The sequence below is a fragment of the Tamandua tetradactyla genome, chromosome 22, assembly GCF_023851605.1.
Source record: "Tamandua tetradactyla isolate mTamTet1 chromosome 22, mTamTet1.pri, whole genome shotgun sequence".
Classification (NCBI taxonomy): Eukaryota; Metazoa; Chordata; class Mammalia; order Pilosa; family Myrmecophagidae; genus Tamandua; species Tamandua tetradactyla.
This window is the reverse complement of record NC_135348.1, coordinates 1,175,834-1,194,817: the sequence shown is the minus strand read 5'-3', so window position 1 is coordinate 1,194,817 and position 18,984 is coordinate 1,175,834. Positions and strand designations below refer to the sequence as shown.

The following is an 18,984-nucleotide window of genomic DNA, read 5'->3' as shown; positions in this document are numbered from 1 at the left end:
AACAAACTTGAAAATTGGACATGTAATAGGGAATCTCTGGGCAGGTCAGAGAACACTAACTGTGTGCTCTGTTTAATAACAATGGAAAATCAGTGTCTTAATTTTGCCTCGTAAATACCACATAATGGGTTGGTTTAAATAATGGAAATTTATTGACTCAAGGTTTTGGGACTAGAAGTCCAAAATCAAGCAATTAGGAAGGCAATACTTTCTCCCGAAAGCCTGTAACCTTTCGTGCTGGTGCTGGCAATGCTCGGGTTTTGTGGTTTACATCTCTGCCCCATGACACCCGGCAACATCCTCTCCTTTCTCTCCCGGGTTCCGTGACTCCCAGATTCTGGTTCCTCCCAAGAAGGAGGATCAAGAACATGTCTAAACCAGGGTACATTATTCAAACTACCACTATCGGTAATAGCAAGTATACTGCTTGTTCTTCAGATTGCTTGTTCTTCAGAGGTTCCTTATCAAGAACAGTGTGCATATAACAAAAACCAAATTCATGTAATGCAGTGAGTCTCTTTCACAACAAATTATTTTTGTTATCCGAAGACACAGAATCATAAAATGATGTCTCTTTTAAATCATTTTCCAAATCAATAGGAAAAATGCAATGTGTTTTATGACACTAGCAGGAGAAGAAAAGCATATTTATAAAGAATATTTTGTTTCAATAAACCATTAAAAGCCTTCAACTTATGAAAATTTGTTTTTATCTTCATAAGAAAATTGAAATGTATTTACCACAGTGGATAACATATTTATTATTCATGGTATTCATGGTATGCAACAATTTGTTCTGGAAGAAATTATACAGCTGAGTAAAGGTACTACTCATAACTTCTTAATTTTAAATCAATAACATAAATATATTTTCATAAGGAAACTTGGAGAAGAAATCAAATGAGATCATTGGAAAAGTATAAAAATACAATTTATCAGATGAAATTTATAAATTTTTCTAATAATGACATTGGAGGAGTAAATATTGACTTTCTTTTTTTGTAATAGTGACTTTTCTTTTTTGTTTACAAATCTGTAGGTCCATATTGAAAACTGAAATTATTCAATTTTGAAACCTAAGTTTGTTCAAACTTTCTAAAAGAATGCTCTCCTTCTTACAGTGATTTGCCACAGAATTTATTTTTAAAAATCCAGGGTAAAAGGAAAAAAAATGAAACAGAAACAATTCCAAAAACTTTCTAAATAGCACATGAAGAGATGCTCATTTTCACTGGCTATAAGGGAAATGCAGATCAAGACTACAATGAAATATCACCTCACACCTATAAGAATGGATACTATTAAATGTTGGAGGGGATGTGGAGAAACTGGGACACTTATGCACTGCTGGTGGGAATGCATAATGGTACAGCTGCTGTGGAAGATAGTCTGGCGGTTCTTCAGAAAACTAAATATCTAATTATCTTATGACCCAGTGATACCACTACTTGGTTTATACCCAGAAGAACTGAAGGCAGTGACACAGACACACATTTGCACACTGATGTTCACAGCAGCGTTATTCACAAACACTAAAAGATGGAAACAGTCCAAATGCCAATCAAAAGATGAGTGGAACAAAAATGTGGTAAATACAAATGCAGCAGTAAGACAGAAGGAAGTTCTGAAGCACATGACAAGATGGATAAGCCTTGAGGACATAGTGTTGAATGACATAAACCAGACACGGTAGGATAAAAGCTGCATGGTTCCACTTTTATAACCATGGTAAAGTAGAATCAGGGGCTATAATACAGAATATAGGGGGCCTAGATATACACAGAAGCTAAAGATGGGTGAATGGTTAACTAATGAGGTTGAACTTAAATGTAAGGGAATAGGTAGAAGTGAGGGTGGTTAATTAGTGCATCTACAAGTAACATTACCATATGGAAGGTGAACATGACTGCTGTACAGAACCATGTGTCCCTCTGATTAACACTACAAATATAAATAAGTTCTTTTTCTTTTCGTTTCTTGGGATTTTTTTAAATTTTTAAAGTTTTGTTTACACATCATATAATCCAGTCTAAGTGTATAGACACGCCTTCACCACCATACTCTATCTGAAGACATTTCCTTTTCTTCCACAAAGAATTCATACCCCTTTCCCAATCCCTCCACCTGTTGACATTTAGTTTTGGCAAAATGTCTTTGTGACATTCAGTGGAAGAATATTACAATGCTACTGTTGACTACAGACTCTCTCTTACATTGACTGTACTTTTTTCCATATACCATCTATTTTTTTAATTAAATAAGTTCTTGCATGAACACTGAAAAAGTGAAAGAAAAAAAAACCTTTCTAAATGTTGCATTAACCCTCAGAGCAAAGAGGCTGTTCTTTATCATTTATTTAATATGCTACATGTAAGAGTTCTTAAAACATTCATTCTTTTTGGTTGACCATGCTATATACCGACTTTTAGACAGACATGCCCTGAGCTATTATGACGAGGCTGACTGCCCATTACACCCAGGCCTTTCACATAAATCCTCAGTCCTTAGTCTTCAGGGCAATCCCAGGGCTGGAAACAACTATGAGTCTCTGTGGTTAAGAATATCTTTGGTTAAATCATTTAGTAAGAAAGTAACTAACGTTAAACATGTGGAGTTCAGTTCAAAAAATAGAATATATACAATTAACTGAAGCCTCTGCTATGCTCTCTTTTAAAGAAAAAAATACATTTTCTTAAAGATTACTATTCATTGAACAATTCTACAAGAAACCTTTCCGCTGGCCATCTGTTGAAACGGTGTGTTCAAGTCCTGAGAAGGAAGAAGACATTTAAAACAAGATCCCTGTAGTTATGTTCCCAGTTGTTATGAAACAAAGAGAAAAAAAGTATGGCTCCAAACATCATCTTGAATCTCATTAATTTTGGTGACTATTAGTTTTGCATGAAAAATTTTCATAATCTGATTAGACAGAATTGGCTATGAACTTTTATTTCTGACTGATTTTTGCTTCCATTTTGCTTCCCTTCAATCCCCAAGTTTCAAAGAAGACCCATAACCATTACATACCATCCAGTCTCTGTACACAAGTCAAAAAGTCCATTTCTATCTATAGCACCACTTTTGCTAAAATAAAAGATGATATTAAACTTCTTGTTATCCCAGACACAGCTGTACCAGCTCTCTCATATTCTAAGAATCCTGATGAACTCTTAATGGAACTTCTAGAAAAGGTAAATTCAGTGTAGGATACAGATATCCAGAAGCTTCACGGCAGTGATATCACAGGTCATCCTTGGGATGTTCTACCAAGACAGTAAATACAGCACTTTCCTCAGGCATTCGTCCTTTACATACTAGAAACAAATGAGGCACTTGTAAATTATTCTCTTTACAGTGACCATAACTGTTGAAGGTTGAGAAAAGAAATGTATGTGTTGTTTAGATAAAAAACATTTGAGTTTTATTCTCACACTGCCCACAGCCGTTTTCAAGGCCGGTGTGCGTTAATGATTTAGATACTGTATAGTAGAAAAGATGAATTTATATACTTTACAACAGAAAAGATGATTCTGGGGCCAGGCCAGCACGAGCCTTTGGTCTCACTGCAGATCCACAAGCTCACTGACTATACGTCAGAGCAATGAAGCCGCTGGCTGCCAACCCAGGACTTCTGTGAATATTGGTAATTACAAATTCGATGGCTGAGGATGTCGGCACCAAGGATATCTTTTCCTCATGTGGGAAACCAAAGGAACCTACTAAAGTGTACTTTCTAAAAGGCCACAGGTGGCTGGGCAGTGACACCGCACCCCCAATCAGCTGGCTCCCTAAGTATCAGGGTCTTTCCACAAAGTTCACACTCTCCTCTCGCCATGATCTAAGTTCAGAACTGGGTCAACCGTCTAGATCCGCGACAAAGACTTCCCAATGTGAGAAAAAGGTTGGCCTATGCCGGGCAATACAGTGAAGTGGGTGAAGCCCTATGCAGGGTCCAGCTACCTCTTTCTCTTCTCCTTTCTTTCTCCCTGATAGCAATAATATCACCAGCTTTAAATGGCTACCAAAGCTTAATGCCTTCCCTCTCCAAAATCATGTGCATTTTTAAAGAAAACAAAACCTCTGAATACCTGAATGCATCGTCTTTCCAAAATACCCCTCTTTACCATGACATATTTTTCTCATAAATTCTCAAATCCACCACTTTTCTATATCCTATATCTGTCCTGGTTCAGATCTCCATCTTTTGTCTAAAAGAGAACAGCCTGCAGCTTCACTCACACCCCTTGTAGTCAGCTCTCTATTCAGATGCCAGAACAGTGCTCCAATAGATTAACCAGATCTTGACCCCCCTGCTTAAAATCCTATGTTACTTCATTCTTCAGACCCTTCTACTAAGGTCTTTTTTTTTCATTTTTTTAATTTAGTAATTAAAAAAATTAACAACAGACAAACAAAACATTAAGATATCATTCCATTCTACATATATAATCAGTAATTCTTAATATCATCACATAGTTGCATATTCATCATTTCTTAGAATATTTGCATCGATCCAGAAAAGGAAATAAAAAGACAACAGAAAAAGAAATAAAACCATAACAGAGGAAAAAAAGATTATACATACCATACCCCCATCCCTTGCCCCCATCTATCACTAGTATTTCAAACTAAATTTATTTTAACATTTGTTCCCCCTATTATTTATTTTTATTCCACATGTTCTACTCATCTGTTGATATGGTAGATAAAAGGAGCATCAGACACAAGGTTTTCACAATCACAGAGTCACACTGTGAAAGCTATATCATTGTTCAATCATCATCAAGAAATATGGCTACTGGAACACAGCTCTACATTTTAAGGCAGTTCCCTCCAGCCTCTCCACTACGCCTTGAACAACAAAGTGATATCTACTTAATGCGTAAGAATAACCTCCAGGATAACCTCTCGACTCTGTTTGGAATCTCTCAGCCATTGACACTTAGTCTCATTTCACTATTCCGCCTTTTGGTCGAGAAGGTTCTCTCAATCTCTTGATGTTAATTCTCAGCTCATTCTAGGGTTTTTCTCAGTCCCTTGATGCTGAGTCTCAGCTTTTACTTATACTCATTCAGCGTGTTAGGTTCTATCCCCAGTTGCTCCATGGCATTCTCTGATCTGTATCAGAATGGATAATTCCTTTCTTCATGACTTAACATAATATTAGGAAAAAACCACTTTCTTTCAATATTTATGTATTCAAGTTCAGACTTTGAGATGGAGTGTTCATTACAACTCTTCTGTAGGGAATTCAATTATCTTTGATCTTAATCACTAGCACAACAGAGCTATACAATGCTGGAACCAACAGTATTCATCATGCATCATTCTTTGCTGAGGGAAAATCATCTGCAAACATTTCCTTTCTCTCCAAGGGACAGAGTGAAGGGTTTCACTAGCTGTTTTACCTTCAACATTTTCTCAACCAAGCAGGAGCCATGGACTCTACATAACTCCTCTGCTATACTTACAAACACCATCTTTACTGTAGGCAACAAGAATTTTAACAGTCAATTTCTGTATGAACTCACTTGGGATAAGCCACAGTGTAACTCTGGGGAAATCTAACCAGATGTACTACATCGATAATAACATAAGTTTAAAAATTACTTTTATTATAAAGAATACACTGTTATATTTCTAAGCCATGCAAGAATTTAAAGAAATATTGGTCAACCCTCGGTTAGTAATTTATTAATGTGGCGCTTGCCAGCATGCCTTGTCTTTACCCCCATGTCCTATTACTTTTAATTCATACGTTCAACATGTATGAAATTTCATCTGTGTGTCAGATGCTATGTACACTATACTTGTAACACAATAGATTTTATTCTACTGCACCAACTGAAGTGAAAGCTCCCAGTTTCTTTCCTCTTTGCTCAGTCAAGAAAATGTTACAAAATGTATATCTTTTGGATATTCTCACTAAAAAACTTATTTGTAATAGTGACATTTCAACAACTTTCAGAAATTACTTTAAAACTCACTTGCCTAGGAGGGGTGCAAGGGTAGGGAAGTAGAATTCTCGCCTTCCATGCAGGAGACTGGGGTTTGATTCCCGGCCCATGCACTTCCCCAAAAAACAAACAAAAACCAAAACAAGCAAAAATTCAACAAATGGTGCTGCAATTATGGGGTACTCACATGGAAAAAGAATGAAATGTGATCCCACCATACAGCATGCAAAAAAAAAGAAAGAATTCACTTGCCTAGGGCAATTGTGTGTAGATGGCAGAGAACAAATCTCAAGCAATCAGTTCCTCTACCAGAACAACTCTTAAACAGGAAGGAACTGTCTGAACTGGTTGAAAATGTAGAGTACCGTAGAACACTGTCCTGCATCTAGGAGAGAGGAAGAGGAAGAGACTGGTAAGTTATGGAAATAGCAGGGAACTGCTCACTCTTGGAAGCAGCTGCTATTGCCCAGTCCCCACACTCACAGCAGGCAGATGTAGGGTCCAGCCTCTGGTATAGCTTGCTGGTGCCAGAAAAAGACATTAAAAATCCAGTCACGGAGATCCAAGCGGGTGAGTGGAAGGGTTCACATGCAGTCTGGTCATGGGACACTGTTTGGAGTAGCTACTTCACATCACTGGGGGCCAGACGTTAAGGGCAGCCACTGTCCCAAGTCACTCCAAATAAAGGCAGAGAAGGAGATCAAAGACAGGATTCCTCAGAGCTGTGGTGGACAGCTGAACGGCTGCATCTGCTGGGCAAATGACAAATCAAGAGAGTACAGCATTGGCGAGCCCTGAGTTAGCTGGTGTCAGCACGGAGTTAGCTGGTGCTTCCTTTGAACATCTCTGGTCTTGTTCCAGCTGGAAAAGACTAACTTGGGAAACTCATCTCTGGTACACCCTCCCTCCCAGAATTTGTCTTCCAGGCAAAAGCAGCTTGAGACACAGAAAGCCCTTTAAGAAACAACTGCAGAGAATGACCCTGGCCAAAGGTTTATCTGCTCTAAGTCTGGCAGTGAAATACTGAGGAGAGGGAGAATTTCTTTTTTCCTGGGGAGTAGAGAGGGCATTCGAATGCCAGTAAACAGGGGAGCTCTGAAGGCCACTCACAAGTGTAAGCCCAGGAAAGAACAGCAAACTCTGCACTTGGAGTTTGCCTTGGGCTGCCCATCCTGACAGAAGGGCTGACTTCAGACCGAGAGCAGCAGCCAAAGCAAAGCCAGTTTGCAATGACAGGGAAAGGTGTTTTGTGCTTAGGTCTGCTTGGTTTTGTTGCTCCTGACACTCAAGAAAATATCTATTCATACCACCTGCTGGATTTAAACTCAAGAAACAAACATCTCAGGAAACAAATCCCGAGTTAATTTTTTTTAATATTATAATTTTTAAATTTTTTTTAATATACAGCGTGCAACAAAAAAATTACAAGGTAAATAGAAACATTAAATGATAGCCCATCTGAAGGACAGGATAAAAATCCAGAAAATGGCAACAAAGAAGACCAGATTGTGGTCTTGCTGGAAAAAGACTTTTAAAATGACAAAATTCAGCACCCTTTCTTGATTAAAAAAAGTTAGAACCCTAGGAATAGAAGGAAACATCCTCAATATGATAAAGCCCATATATGAAAACCGCACACTTATAATTAACATGAAAGACTGAAAGCTTTTCCTATAAGATCAAGAACAAGAAAAGGATTCCCACAGTCACCACTGCTATTTGACATTTTACTGGAAGTTCTAGTCAGAATAATTAGACAAGAAAAAGAAATAACAGGCATTCACTGGGAAGGAAGAAGTAAAACTCTCTCTATTCACAGATGACATGATCCTATATACAGAAAATCCTGAAAAATTCACAACAAAGTTCCTAGAGCTAACACATCAATTCAGCAAAGTGCTAGAGTACAAGATCAACACCCAAAACCACTACCATTTCTAGACACCAGTAATGAACACTCAGAAAGAAAAAAAAATCCCATTTACAATAGCAACCAAGAGAATCAAATATCTAGGAATACCTGATTTAGGAATACATTTATTCTAGGAATAAATTTAACCAAGGTTGTAAAGGACTCAGAAAACTACAAAACATTGCTACAAGAAATCAAAGAAAACCTAAATAAATGGAAGGACATTCTATGTTCATGGATTGGAAGATTAAATATCATTAAGACATCAACTCAGCCCAAAGCAATTTATAGATTCAGTACAATCCCAATCAAAATTCCAACAACATTCTTTGCAAAAATAGAAAGGTTACTCTTTATATGGAAGAGTAAGGGGCCCTAAAAAGCCAAAGCCATCTTGAAAAAGAAGAACAAAGTTGAAGGACTCACAGTTCCTGAACTTAGACTTATTACGGTACTAGCAGAAAGACAGACATACAGCCCAAAAGAATCAAACAGTGTCATAAATCAACCCTCAAAGTTACAGCCAACTGATTTCTGACAAGGGAAAGTCTCTTCCACAAACGGTGCTGGGAAAATTGGACCTCCACATGCCAAAAAGGAGGTGGACCCCTCCTCACACCATACACAAAATCAACTCAAAATGGATCAAAGACCGAAACAGAAGAAGAAAAACTGTGAAATCCCTAGAAGAAAATGTAAGGAAGCAATGTGTTAGGCAATGGTTTCTTAGACTTGACCCCAAAGCACAAGCAACAAATGAAAAAACAGATAATGGAACCTCATGAAAATTAAAAACTTCTGTGCATCAAAGAAATTTATCATGAAAGTAAAAGGACAACCTATGCAGTAGGAGAAAATATTTGGAAATCATCTATCCATAAAGGTTTATTATCTAGAATATATAAGGAAATTCTTCAACTCAACAAAAAAAAGACGAACAGCCCAATTTAAAAAGGGAAAGAAAGATTTAAACAGACATATATAAACTGCAGAAAAGCACATGAAAATATGTTCAACATGAAATGCAAATCAAAACTACAAGACACCATTTCACACTCAATGGAATGGCCACAATTAAAATATATATATATATATGTGGAAAATTACAAATGTTGGAAAGGATGTGAAGAAACAGGAACACTCATTCATTACTGGTAGGAATGTGAAATGGTGCAGTCACTGTGAAAAACAGTTTGGTACTTGCTCAGAAAGTTAAGTATACAATTACCATGTGACCCAGTAATCCCACTTTCTAGGTAGAAGAGAAAGTCGAGTAGAAAAGAAAGTAGTAGAAGAGAAAGCAGAGACTCAAACAGAAATTGCACACTGATATTCAAAACGGCACTATTCACAATTTCCAAAATATGGAAGCAACCAAAATGTCCATAAAACTGATGAGTGGATAAGCAAAATGTGGGATATACACATAAAGGTATATTATTCACTGCGAAAAAGGAATGAAGTTCTAATACATACAACAACACAAATGGACCTTGAAGACATCATGTTGAGTAATATAAGCCAGACAAAAAGTTCAAATATTGTATGATCTCACTGACATGAAATAATTACACAAAATCATTGGGTCAGAATCTAAAATAAGTTACCAGGGCCATATAGGGGTAAGGAATGTGTAGTTAATGCTTGAATAATACACAGTTTCTATACAGGTTGACTGTAAAATTTTGGTAATGAATGGTGCTGACTGTAATACAACATTGTGAATGTAATTAACAACACAATAATATATTTGAATGGGGTTAAAAGGAGAAATTGTAGGTTGTATATATGTTACAAAGTTAAAAAATTAGAAGCAATACTTAAACCACACAAACAGTGAACTCTTATTCAAACTGTGGACTACATTTAATAGTACAATTATAAAGACGTGCTTACATCATTTTTAACAAATATACCACACCAATGTGAGGTGTTAATAACAGGATAATTTATGGGAACCTTGTATTTTATGCATGATTTTTCTGTAAACCCAAAAATTCACTTGCCGAGTAAATAGCAAATAGGGTACGTGCATAAAACAGGGAAAAGCTATTCTACAATTTATCCGAGTATGGCAGAATGCTGAGGGAGAGACAGCCTTGCTACATTTTATGCACTAAACTTGTCTATACTCCATAAACAACTTCAGATTGCATTAAAACCAAGTGAACTATGCCAAACAACGCAGCCTCGGCCACCTTCAGCTTTCTTCCATATCAGATTAACTTAAATTTAAAATTTGGACAGTCTTTAATTTTCAATTACGATGCATTTTGTGGAAAATTTAGAAGTAATGCAAAGGATTCATGAGCATCTTGATACAATAATTACCAAACACTGTGGAAATATGGTAGGTATGTGAGAATTTAATATGCCAATTGACAAGGTTCAGATCAAAGTATTCTAATTGTAAAAGGTAAAAATCACCCAGCCTCGTCAACTGTGTTCTATAACACGGAGATCAAGCTAACTACTTTGTCATGGGAAGCAAAGTAGACGTAGTAACGTGTCATCGTCAGATTGCAGTGAGGAAAAAAAACATACAGAGGCAAATTTCTCTAGTGCCTAAATTAAAAGTCCCTAAAAAAAGCCACTGGGTAGATGACTTAGAACTTGCCCTAACTGTCTCTAGCCAGTTGCTGACCTGCATCAGAAACTGAAAACCTTCAGTAGCTTTCATCTTCCTCGATGTCCCTGGTTGGTGCATCGGGAGGTATTAGGAGACTATTAGTTTTACGAGATCTCTATGAATCATAACCAGTCCATAACCAATAATATTCCATTCATGTTAGTAAGAGACGCTTTGAAATATAAGCTAGCAAAGAGGATCAGCTAAGCAGTATCCTAAGTTTGGAGATGAATAAATGGTATTATGGTAGTTATATAACTCAAGCTATTGAGTAAGGATTAAAAAGTCAGAATCTTGAGCTAGATGGGGAGAGTTTAAATCCAGCTCCTTTACTTTCTAGTTGTGTGGTTTGAGCAAGTTATTTCATCTGCCAGTTTCCTAATCTGTAAAGTGGAGGTGATAATAAGAATAGTCATCTCAGTGGGTTACTGTGTGGACCAAATGAGCTAATACATGCAAAGTGGCAAGATAAGTACATGGCATAGAGTGAAAGATCAGTTATGTTAGTTACTATTATTTCAAGGTCATTCAAAACTGGAAGTGTTGTCTACTGACACCCAGGAAAAGTGATATATCATCCCTCACATGTCACGCTGAAGGTAGCAGACTTCAGCATTTTGTTGGTAAAAATATGCATGAGCAGGACACACTAGCAATTATTTTTAAAGCACTGAAAGACTTTTACTCACTAGTTAATAATCAGATCTCCGTTGTTTTACTTTTAGGAAGACAACAAATTAGTATGGGAAATAGGAACACATGAGGAGGGAAAGGGCAGAAAAATGAAAAAGTTTTGATTAAATATTAGTACCAACATTGTGCTTTAAAATAAAACTAGGGGAAAATTAAAAAGACGAAGACAGTAACAAAACCTGTCTAAAATATTTTTGAGTACTCAAATTCCACACTTATTTATTTGTTAAAACAGCAACAAAAAAAATTCCTAAGTGAAGTGTAAGAGAACCAAAAGTACATTTTTTTTGCTGGAAAAAAATATTTCTTTTTTGCTAAGAGTTTTTCTAATATTGCCCTAGTCACAGTATTTTCCTCTTAATCGATAATGCCCTGAGGACATTTTTCTCATAAATACAATTTTCTGTGGAAAGCAATGAGAGCAAATAAATTTTGATTCTGGGATAGCAAGTTACTCTACTCTAAACCACACCATGTGCCGATTATTATTATCTGATACCTGCATTTTTATTGTCCTTGTCTTCCTTTGTTCAACTCTTCTTTCAACTTAGATAATGCCAATTATGTTCAGCTATTTGATACAATGAAACCTAAAATAATGTCTGCTTCAACAAGCCCAAAGTTTATTTCTCTCATATTTAAAAGACTTCTAGAAGCAGAAAGCCCATACCTGGGCGAGTATCTCCTTAAAGTTTCCTCAGATCCAGGACCCATGCAGCTCACCTCCCAGACATTCATGGAGAACGGCCCTCTCCTACACACTCCATAATGGCTGCTGGACTGCAGCCATAACATCCATTAACTAGGCAACAGGATGAGAAAGGAGGATGGCTTCTTCTTTTAAAGAGAGCCCCTAAATGGCCTCACATATACTCACTTTAATATCTTTGACAAGAACCTCATCAGTTGGTCACTCCTAAGAACAAGCAAGGTTGGATATTGCCATCTTGCCTAAGCTGCACTTTTACTCAAGAGGAGGGGGACAACAGGCAGTATTGTCTCAGGAAGGAAATGGAGTAGAACAGAAGAGTCTGCTGAAAGTGGGTGGCTCTTTGGTTGTATTAACAGTTGCTAGGTGGGAAAACTGTAGACCAAAGGAGGAGTGGCTCTGAACAGGCGTGAGTGGGTGAGATGAAGACGGGGCAGGCTGTGTGTCCACGCTGCTCCTCACTGTACCTTACTGGGACACACGTCCAGTATAACTGAAAAGCAATTCTCAGGGTCTGGTAACCAACGATAACACTCAGGTCCTAGGACAACCAGATCTAGCTCTGCACAGGGACTCTGTACACCTAGAATTGAGGTTCCAACCTGATTTCGTGTTCTATATAGTTATCATTGATAAGAATTAGCACGTTATTTTTTACTCCAGAAAGAGTGAAAATTCAAGGTCTTGAAAGACAGCAATGGTGTGCTGGTTTGAAAGGATGTATGTCCCCTAGAAAAGCCAAGTTTTAATCAAAATCCCATTTCATAAAGACAGAATAATCCCTATTCAGTACTGTACTGTACGCTTGAAATCATACATCATAATCAGATCATCTTCCTGGAGACGTGATTTAATCAAGAGTGGTTGTTAAGCTGGCTTAGGTGACGACATGTCTCCACCCATTTGGGTGGGTCTTGATAAGTTTCTGGAGTCCTATAAAAGAGAAAACGCTTTGGAGATTGAAGGAGACTCAGAGAGAGCAGAGAACACTGCAGCACCACGAAGCAAAGAGTCCATCAGCCAGCGTTTGGAGATGAAGAAGGAAAACACTTCCTGGGGAGCTTTATGAAACAGGAAGCCAGGAGAGAAAGCTAGCAGATGATGCCGTATTCGCCATGCGCCCTTCCAGCCGAAGGAGAAACCATGACTGTGTTCACCATGTGCCTTCTCACTTGAGAGAAAAACCCTGAACTACATCAGCCTTCTTGAATCAGGGTATCTTTCCCTGGATACCTTTGATTGGACACTTCTATAGACTTGCTTTAATTGGGACATTCTCTCTGCCTCAGAACTGTAAACTAGTAACTTGTTAAATTCCCCTTTTTAAAATCATTCGTTTCTGGTCTATTGCATTCAGGCAGCTAGCAAACTGGAACAAATGGTTTCAAGTAAAACAGCGTAATGTTTGCAGGTGCAGACTCAGGAGCCTGAGCTTGGGTTTCAATCCTGGTTCCTGTTCTTACTAAGGGGGAATGACTTGGACAAGTTATTTAATCCCTCGTGACCCCAGAGTTCTCATCTACCAAATGGAGATGATAGCCAAATCTGTCTCGCAGAGATGATTTAAGGATTGAGTGAGTTGATATATTAAAGCATTGATAACAGGTCCTTACACACAGTGTTTGTTCCAGAATGATAGTTCTTATTGCCTATAAACACGTAGTTTGGAAAAAGAAAGTGCACTACAGGCTGCAAGCATGAGGGTAGCAGCTCAACAGTACAAACTTCAGCTCAAGGAAGCGTGTGATGTTGTTGGGGAGATTTGGATTTTGTCATACTCAACCTGGAACTGATTCTCCCTTCTAAAGACTGAGCGCCACCATAAAATCAACCCACTGCCACAACGTAATTTTGGAAATAGTTAAGTGAAAATGACATAGAAAGACACGGAGACAGAAGTCAGAGAGTAACAGCACCTCACAAAGACAGAGAAGCATGACAGGACAAAAGAGGTGGGAGGTGTTTTTAAAATGTGGTAAATACAGAAAGAACTGTCTCAAATTCTATGTAAGAACAGCTGGTCTGAAGAAATGCATTTTCATGGTGTCATCCAAAGTACAACCCATGAGTACTCTCCCTGACTGAAGAGTCTCTACAGCTACTTTTGAATGAACAGCATGGGATGTGTACAAGGTGGGACAAAGGCAATTATTAAACCCAGGAGAACTTAGATTAAAAAGAACTATCCTTACATTCAATTAGTAATGAAATTCTTTTTATGGGAGGAACCAATTTAATACCAGAACTACAATCTGCATATTTCGTAGTATAATTACATAGGAAAAGACATGTTTTTCTACTTAGGTTAAATATAATTTTTTTGTTCATGGTTTTATATCCATAATGTTCAATGTACCTTTAGGTTGTCATTATAAATACAGAGTTAAAAAGCCTCTCCACGTTCTGTTCTGGACACCAGAAGACAACTGCACTCTCCTGGTGTCTACAGCAAGCAAATAAAATAAGCAGAACCCTAAAAAGAATGCGCCATCACCTAACTCACGCCTAACTGTGCAACATGTACCTGTTCTTTCCTGGAAAGGTGAGAAAAACATAGCTTTAATTAGAAAGTTATATTTCAATAAAGCCATGTGTGATAGAAATGCCTTTAAAATTTCCATTGATAAGGCTCTTTGATGTCAAAAAACACATATGAGAAATGTCATATTCTTACACCTTTGCCTTGAGTTTTAAAGCATTATTTTCCCCTTTAGTTCAGATAATTTATTTGAAAAGGAAAACAGAAAACATAGATAATTGGCTTTGTGACTTTCTCATAGCTCAAGAATATTTATACCACCAGATGAGAAGAGCAAAGCAATAAACAAAAAAAAGTACGCACTTTGTAAAGCCATCACTAGGAAATACAGAGGTGTGGGATGAGCAGTATGGAAAAACCCTTAGTCCTAAGTAGTTCGTGTCACATTTCTCTAGATAACCTCAGATTACACTGTGCACAATTTCTTACACTATAAGAAGGAAAATGTAAACAAAATTTTATGCTTTAGGCAGGCCTGGGGAATCCCTCTCCTATGTTCCTCACGTAGTTATGTGTCTGTGAATTATAGAATCTAAATTCTTATTTGACGATATTTATTGGCATCCGCTATGTGCCAGGCACTATTTTAGGTGCTGGAGAAATAACGGAAACCAAACAATTTCCCCATCTTTATGGCATTTGCATGCTAGTTAATGTATCTAGGATTCATGAACATTTTCTGATGACTGTTAGAATCTTCTCATTAATTCCAGAATTCTCTGTTAGATGACGTTGCTCAAGGCAAGCATTACTACCCAAAACTACTAATAAGAGGAAAAGCCTAGCAGAACACTAGAACAAGGAGAACTAAGAATTTACTGCTCCACAAATAATGAGACAACAGTGGGAATAAAGAATTTCCTCTTATAAGAAAGAAGCCAAAGAAAGGACACAGCTCTGGAAAGAAAGGGATAAGACTGGCTCACTTCCCAGTCTCTGCCCACAAGCTGAAAAGCACCCATCAACATGTAAATATAGAATTCTTCTCTAGCATGCATTGCTTTCATCAAACCAACAAAATATGTATTATTTACTACCCTAGATGTATATGAATATTATATTCACAATAGTTATCCAGGTATACATGAACATTACATGCAAAAGCAAAACCAAAGAAAACCCTGATGGGCGGTGCAAGGTAGTTCACTGGTAGAATTCTTGCCTGCCATGCGGGAGACCTGGGTTCCATTACCATTCCACGTACTTCCCAAAACACAAACAAGCCAGCCAAAAAAAAAAACTCCCTTGAACATTGCGAGAATCTAGAGACTAGAATCACAGAGTGCTGGGGTGGGGACCCAGCAAGGTGAGACAACAGGCACTTGAGCTACTTCCAACAACCAGAGGTAATTTACAAGTAAAAGCATATCTAAGAGGACCCAGGAACTGAGAAAGGGAGAGGAGTCAAAACCTGATACACAGGCTGATAACAGAGACTTCTGCAGAGAAGAGCTAATGACTAAACCAAAAATATGTAATCAGAGCACTCGAGACACAAGTACAACAGAAAAAAAAATTTTCTGGGGATAAATACTATAAAAAAATAATTTTTAAAATTAGGATTCCCAAACTAAATGATTCAGTCGATGAATTTAAAGGATCAAGAAGAAATATTCTTGATAATACAGAAAAGATTAAAATGATAGAAAATCTGATACTTCCTGGTAAAATACCTGAACACGAAGGATAGAAAGAAAACTATTACACTATTCCATATGCAACAAATAATTTGTCTGCCAAGGAAAATTTTTAGACATGCATTTGATTTCTCATTTGAGAGCAGACGGCACATGTCATTCTCCTAAGCACATCATATTTCCATGTGCATTCCCCACGAACTTACGTAACCACTGCGAATGCAGTTATCAAGTTCAATATTTAATGTTTCTATAAAGCTCACGTTCCATACTCCACTTTTCCCTATGTCCCAATAATATTCTTTGAGCCTTGTCTCCTTCCTTCTCAGATCCCATCCAGCATCACATACTGCATTTAATTTGTCATTTTCTCTTTAGTTTCTTTTTTTTTAATTTTGTAAACATTTATACAACATAAATCTTCCCATCCCAACCCGTTCCGAGCACACCATTCAGAGGGATTAAGCACATTCACGGTGTGCAGTGGTCTCACCACCATACGTTGCCGGAACTTTTCTTTCGTCTTGAACAGACACCCTACCTCATTTTGCATTAATTTCCTATTTCCACGGGCACCCAACCCTGGGAACCTCTACTTTCTGTCTCTATAAATTTGTATATTCTGTTACATTTTCTTTGTGGTTATATAGGCTTAAACTTAACATCCAAAATCTATAACAAATTTTGGTGTCAAGCTAACGTCAATAGTAAGCACCCTTTGTTCCTATACTCTTCTTTCTCCCAACTTTTTGTAGTTCTGATCACAAATCACATATTTATAGTCATGAATCCAAAACCACTGACTTATAATTACATTTTGGACATTTTCCTTTTATGTTCTATAAGTAGTAAAAGTGGAATTACAAACCAAAAGTACAATAACTCTGATATTTTATTTGCCCTGTCATGAACTTTACTTGAGGCTTTTATTTCTTCATGCGGTTTAAGTCAAATCTCTAGCATTTCTTTCCTTCAGCATTTCTTGTAGGGCTGATCAAGTGGTGAAATAACTCCTTAGCTTTCGTTTATCTGAAAATTTTTGAATCTCTCCATTTGGAAGACAGCGTTGTCAGATACAGAATTCCTGGATGGCAATTTTTTGCTGTCAGCTCTTTAAATATGTCATTACACAGCCTTTTGCCCCCATAGGTTCTGGAGGAGAAATCAGCACTTAATCATATCAAGGTTCCTTGTGTGTGGCACATTGCTTTTCTCTTAGGAATAGCAGAACTTTCTCTTTGGCATTTGATAGTTTGAAGGTAACATGATGTGGTTTGGGTCTACGTGGGTTTATTCTGTTTGGACTTTGTTGAGCATCTTGGATGTGCAAATTGGAAGGGGACTTCCAGGAGATCAGGAGGGCAACACAAGATTCTCAAGGAGACTGTCCCCCACAGAGTCTTCTCAACAATTAGCCAAAAGTGACAGAGCAATCTTCCTCAAAGTTCTGGGAAAGAGTTAAAACGCTGTAACAGCTGGACTAGTGATGAATTAAGACAACCAGCTTTAAAAAGTGGCAGAAGAAACTCAAGGCCCTTTCCTGGCCCCTCTCCACTCACTTTCAGGTCCAGTGTGGAGCAGCCTGCACTCCCATTGTCAGTCTGTGGCCCTTCCTGGGACAGCAGAGTAAACCGTTTCTATGTGCATCCTGGGGTGCCTGTATGTGGATGCTAATGAAACAAAACACAGATGACGCACCTAGGCTCACCGCCCCAGAAGCAGCTTACAGACAGCTAAAGCAGTGTAAGAAACAATTAAGTCAAAGTGGCCTGGAACAAAGGAGTACCAATTTAAAGTCACATAGTAGGGTCATCTAGTAGAGCAGGGATGGACCAAGTCTATGTTATACAGAGCAGAGGAGACGCTAGAATTCATGTAAATGGGAAGCACAAGCAAAGACAAGCCCAAAACAAGACTTAGGCTCAAAAAGCACAGAGAGGACCCTCATTTCCCTTTAGCATCAGGCTGATCTTCTTGACAGGTGGCTAAATTCTGAAGGAGAACACCAGCCAAGGCAGACAGAATTTGCAAAGACTGTCAAAGTGTATTTTTCTTTGGTTTATATGTTTTTGGTAGCTTCTGGTATTCAAAAAATCTTTGTCATATCATTAAATAGATATGAAATTTAAAATGGACATTAAAGAGACTCAATCCAAGGTAATATTTTTAAATACTAAGACATTTGGAATGCAACTAAAGATAACAAAACAAACAAACAAATCAAACATAAAACAGGAAATTACGGCCTGGTCAGAAGAATAGTATAAAATGCATAAACCGTCAGCAAAGAACTCCAGGCTGGGACCCACGGGAAAAATATTTCTAAAGAATGATTTTCACTATTCTCAAGAAAATAAAGGAAAACAGAGGGAAAAAAGGATATCAGGAAAATAATGAATGAACAATATAGGAATCTCAATGAAGTGAGAAAAAAAATTTAAAGGAACCAAACAGAAAAACTAGGTTTAAGAACACAATAACTGAGATGAACAATTCCCTAGCAGAGTCAAGAGGATACTGGAGCTGACAGAAGAAAGAATCAGTGAATTCAAAGACAGGAGAAGTGAAATGACTTAGGTGGAGGAGCAGAACAAAACAGAATAAAAATAAAAGTGAACAGAGCTTAAGAGATCGATGTGACCTCATCAGCTATACCAATATACCACAGTATAGGAATCCAAGAAAGAGAAGAAAGAGAAAAGGGGGTATTTTAGTTTGTGAAAACTTCCAGAATGTAACACACCAGTGATCGGTCAGCTTTAAATTAAGGAATTTATTAAATTTATTTACAAATTTACAGTTCCTACGTGGAAAGGCAGCTAACTTTCATCTGAGTTTCTCTGTCACATGGGCAGGAACATGGTGAGGGATGCTGGCCTTCTCTCCTGGCTTCTGTATTTAAACAGCT

At 37.6% G+C, this 18,984-nt stretch overlaps 1 protein-coding gene across 3 annotated transcripts in view; it reads right to left on the bottom strand.

The window, feature by feature from the left end:
- The window catches only part of MARCHF1 (membrane associated ring-CH-type finger 1), an 894,978-nt gene that overhangs the window by 821,251 nt on the left and 54,743 nt on the right, over nt 1–18,984 (bottom strand). The gene's annotated exons all lie outside the window — the stretch shown is intronic.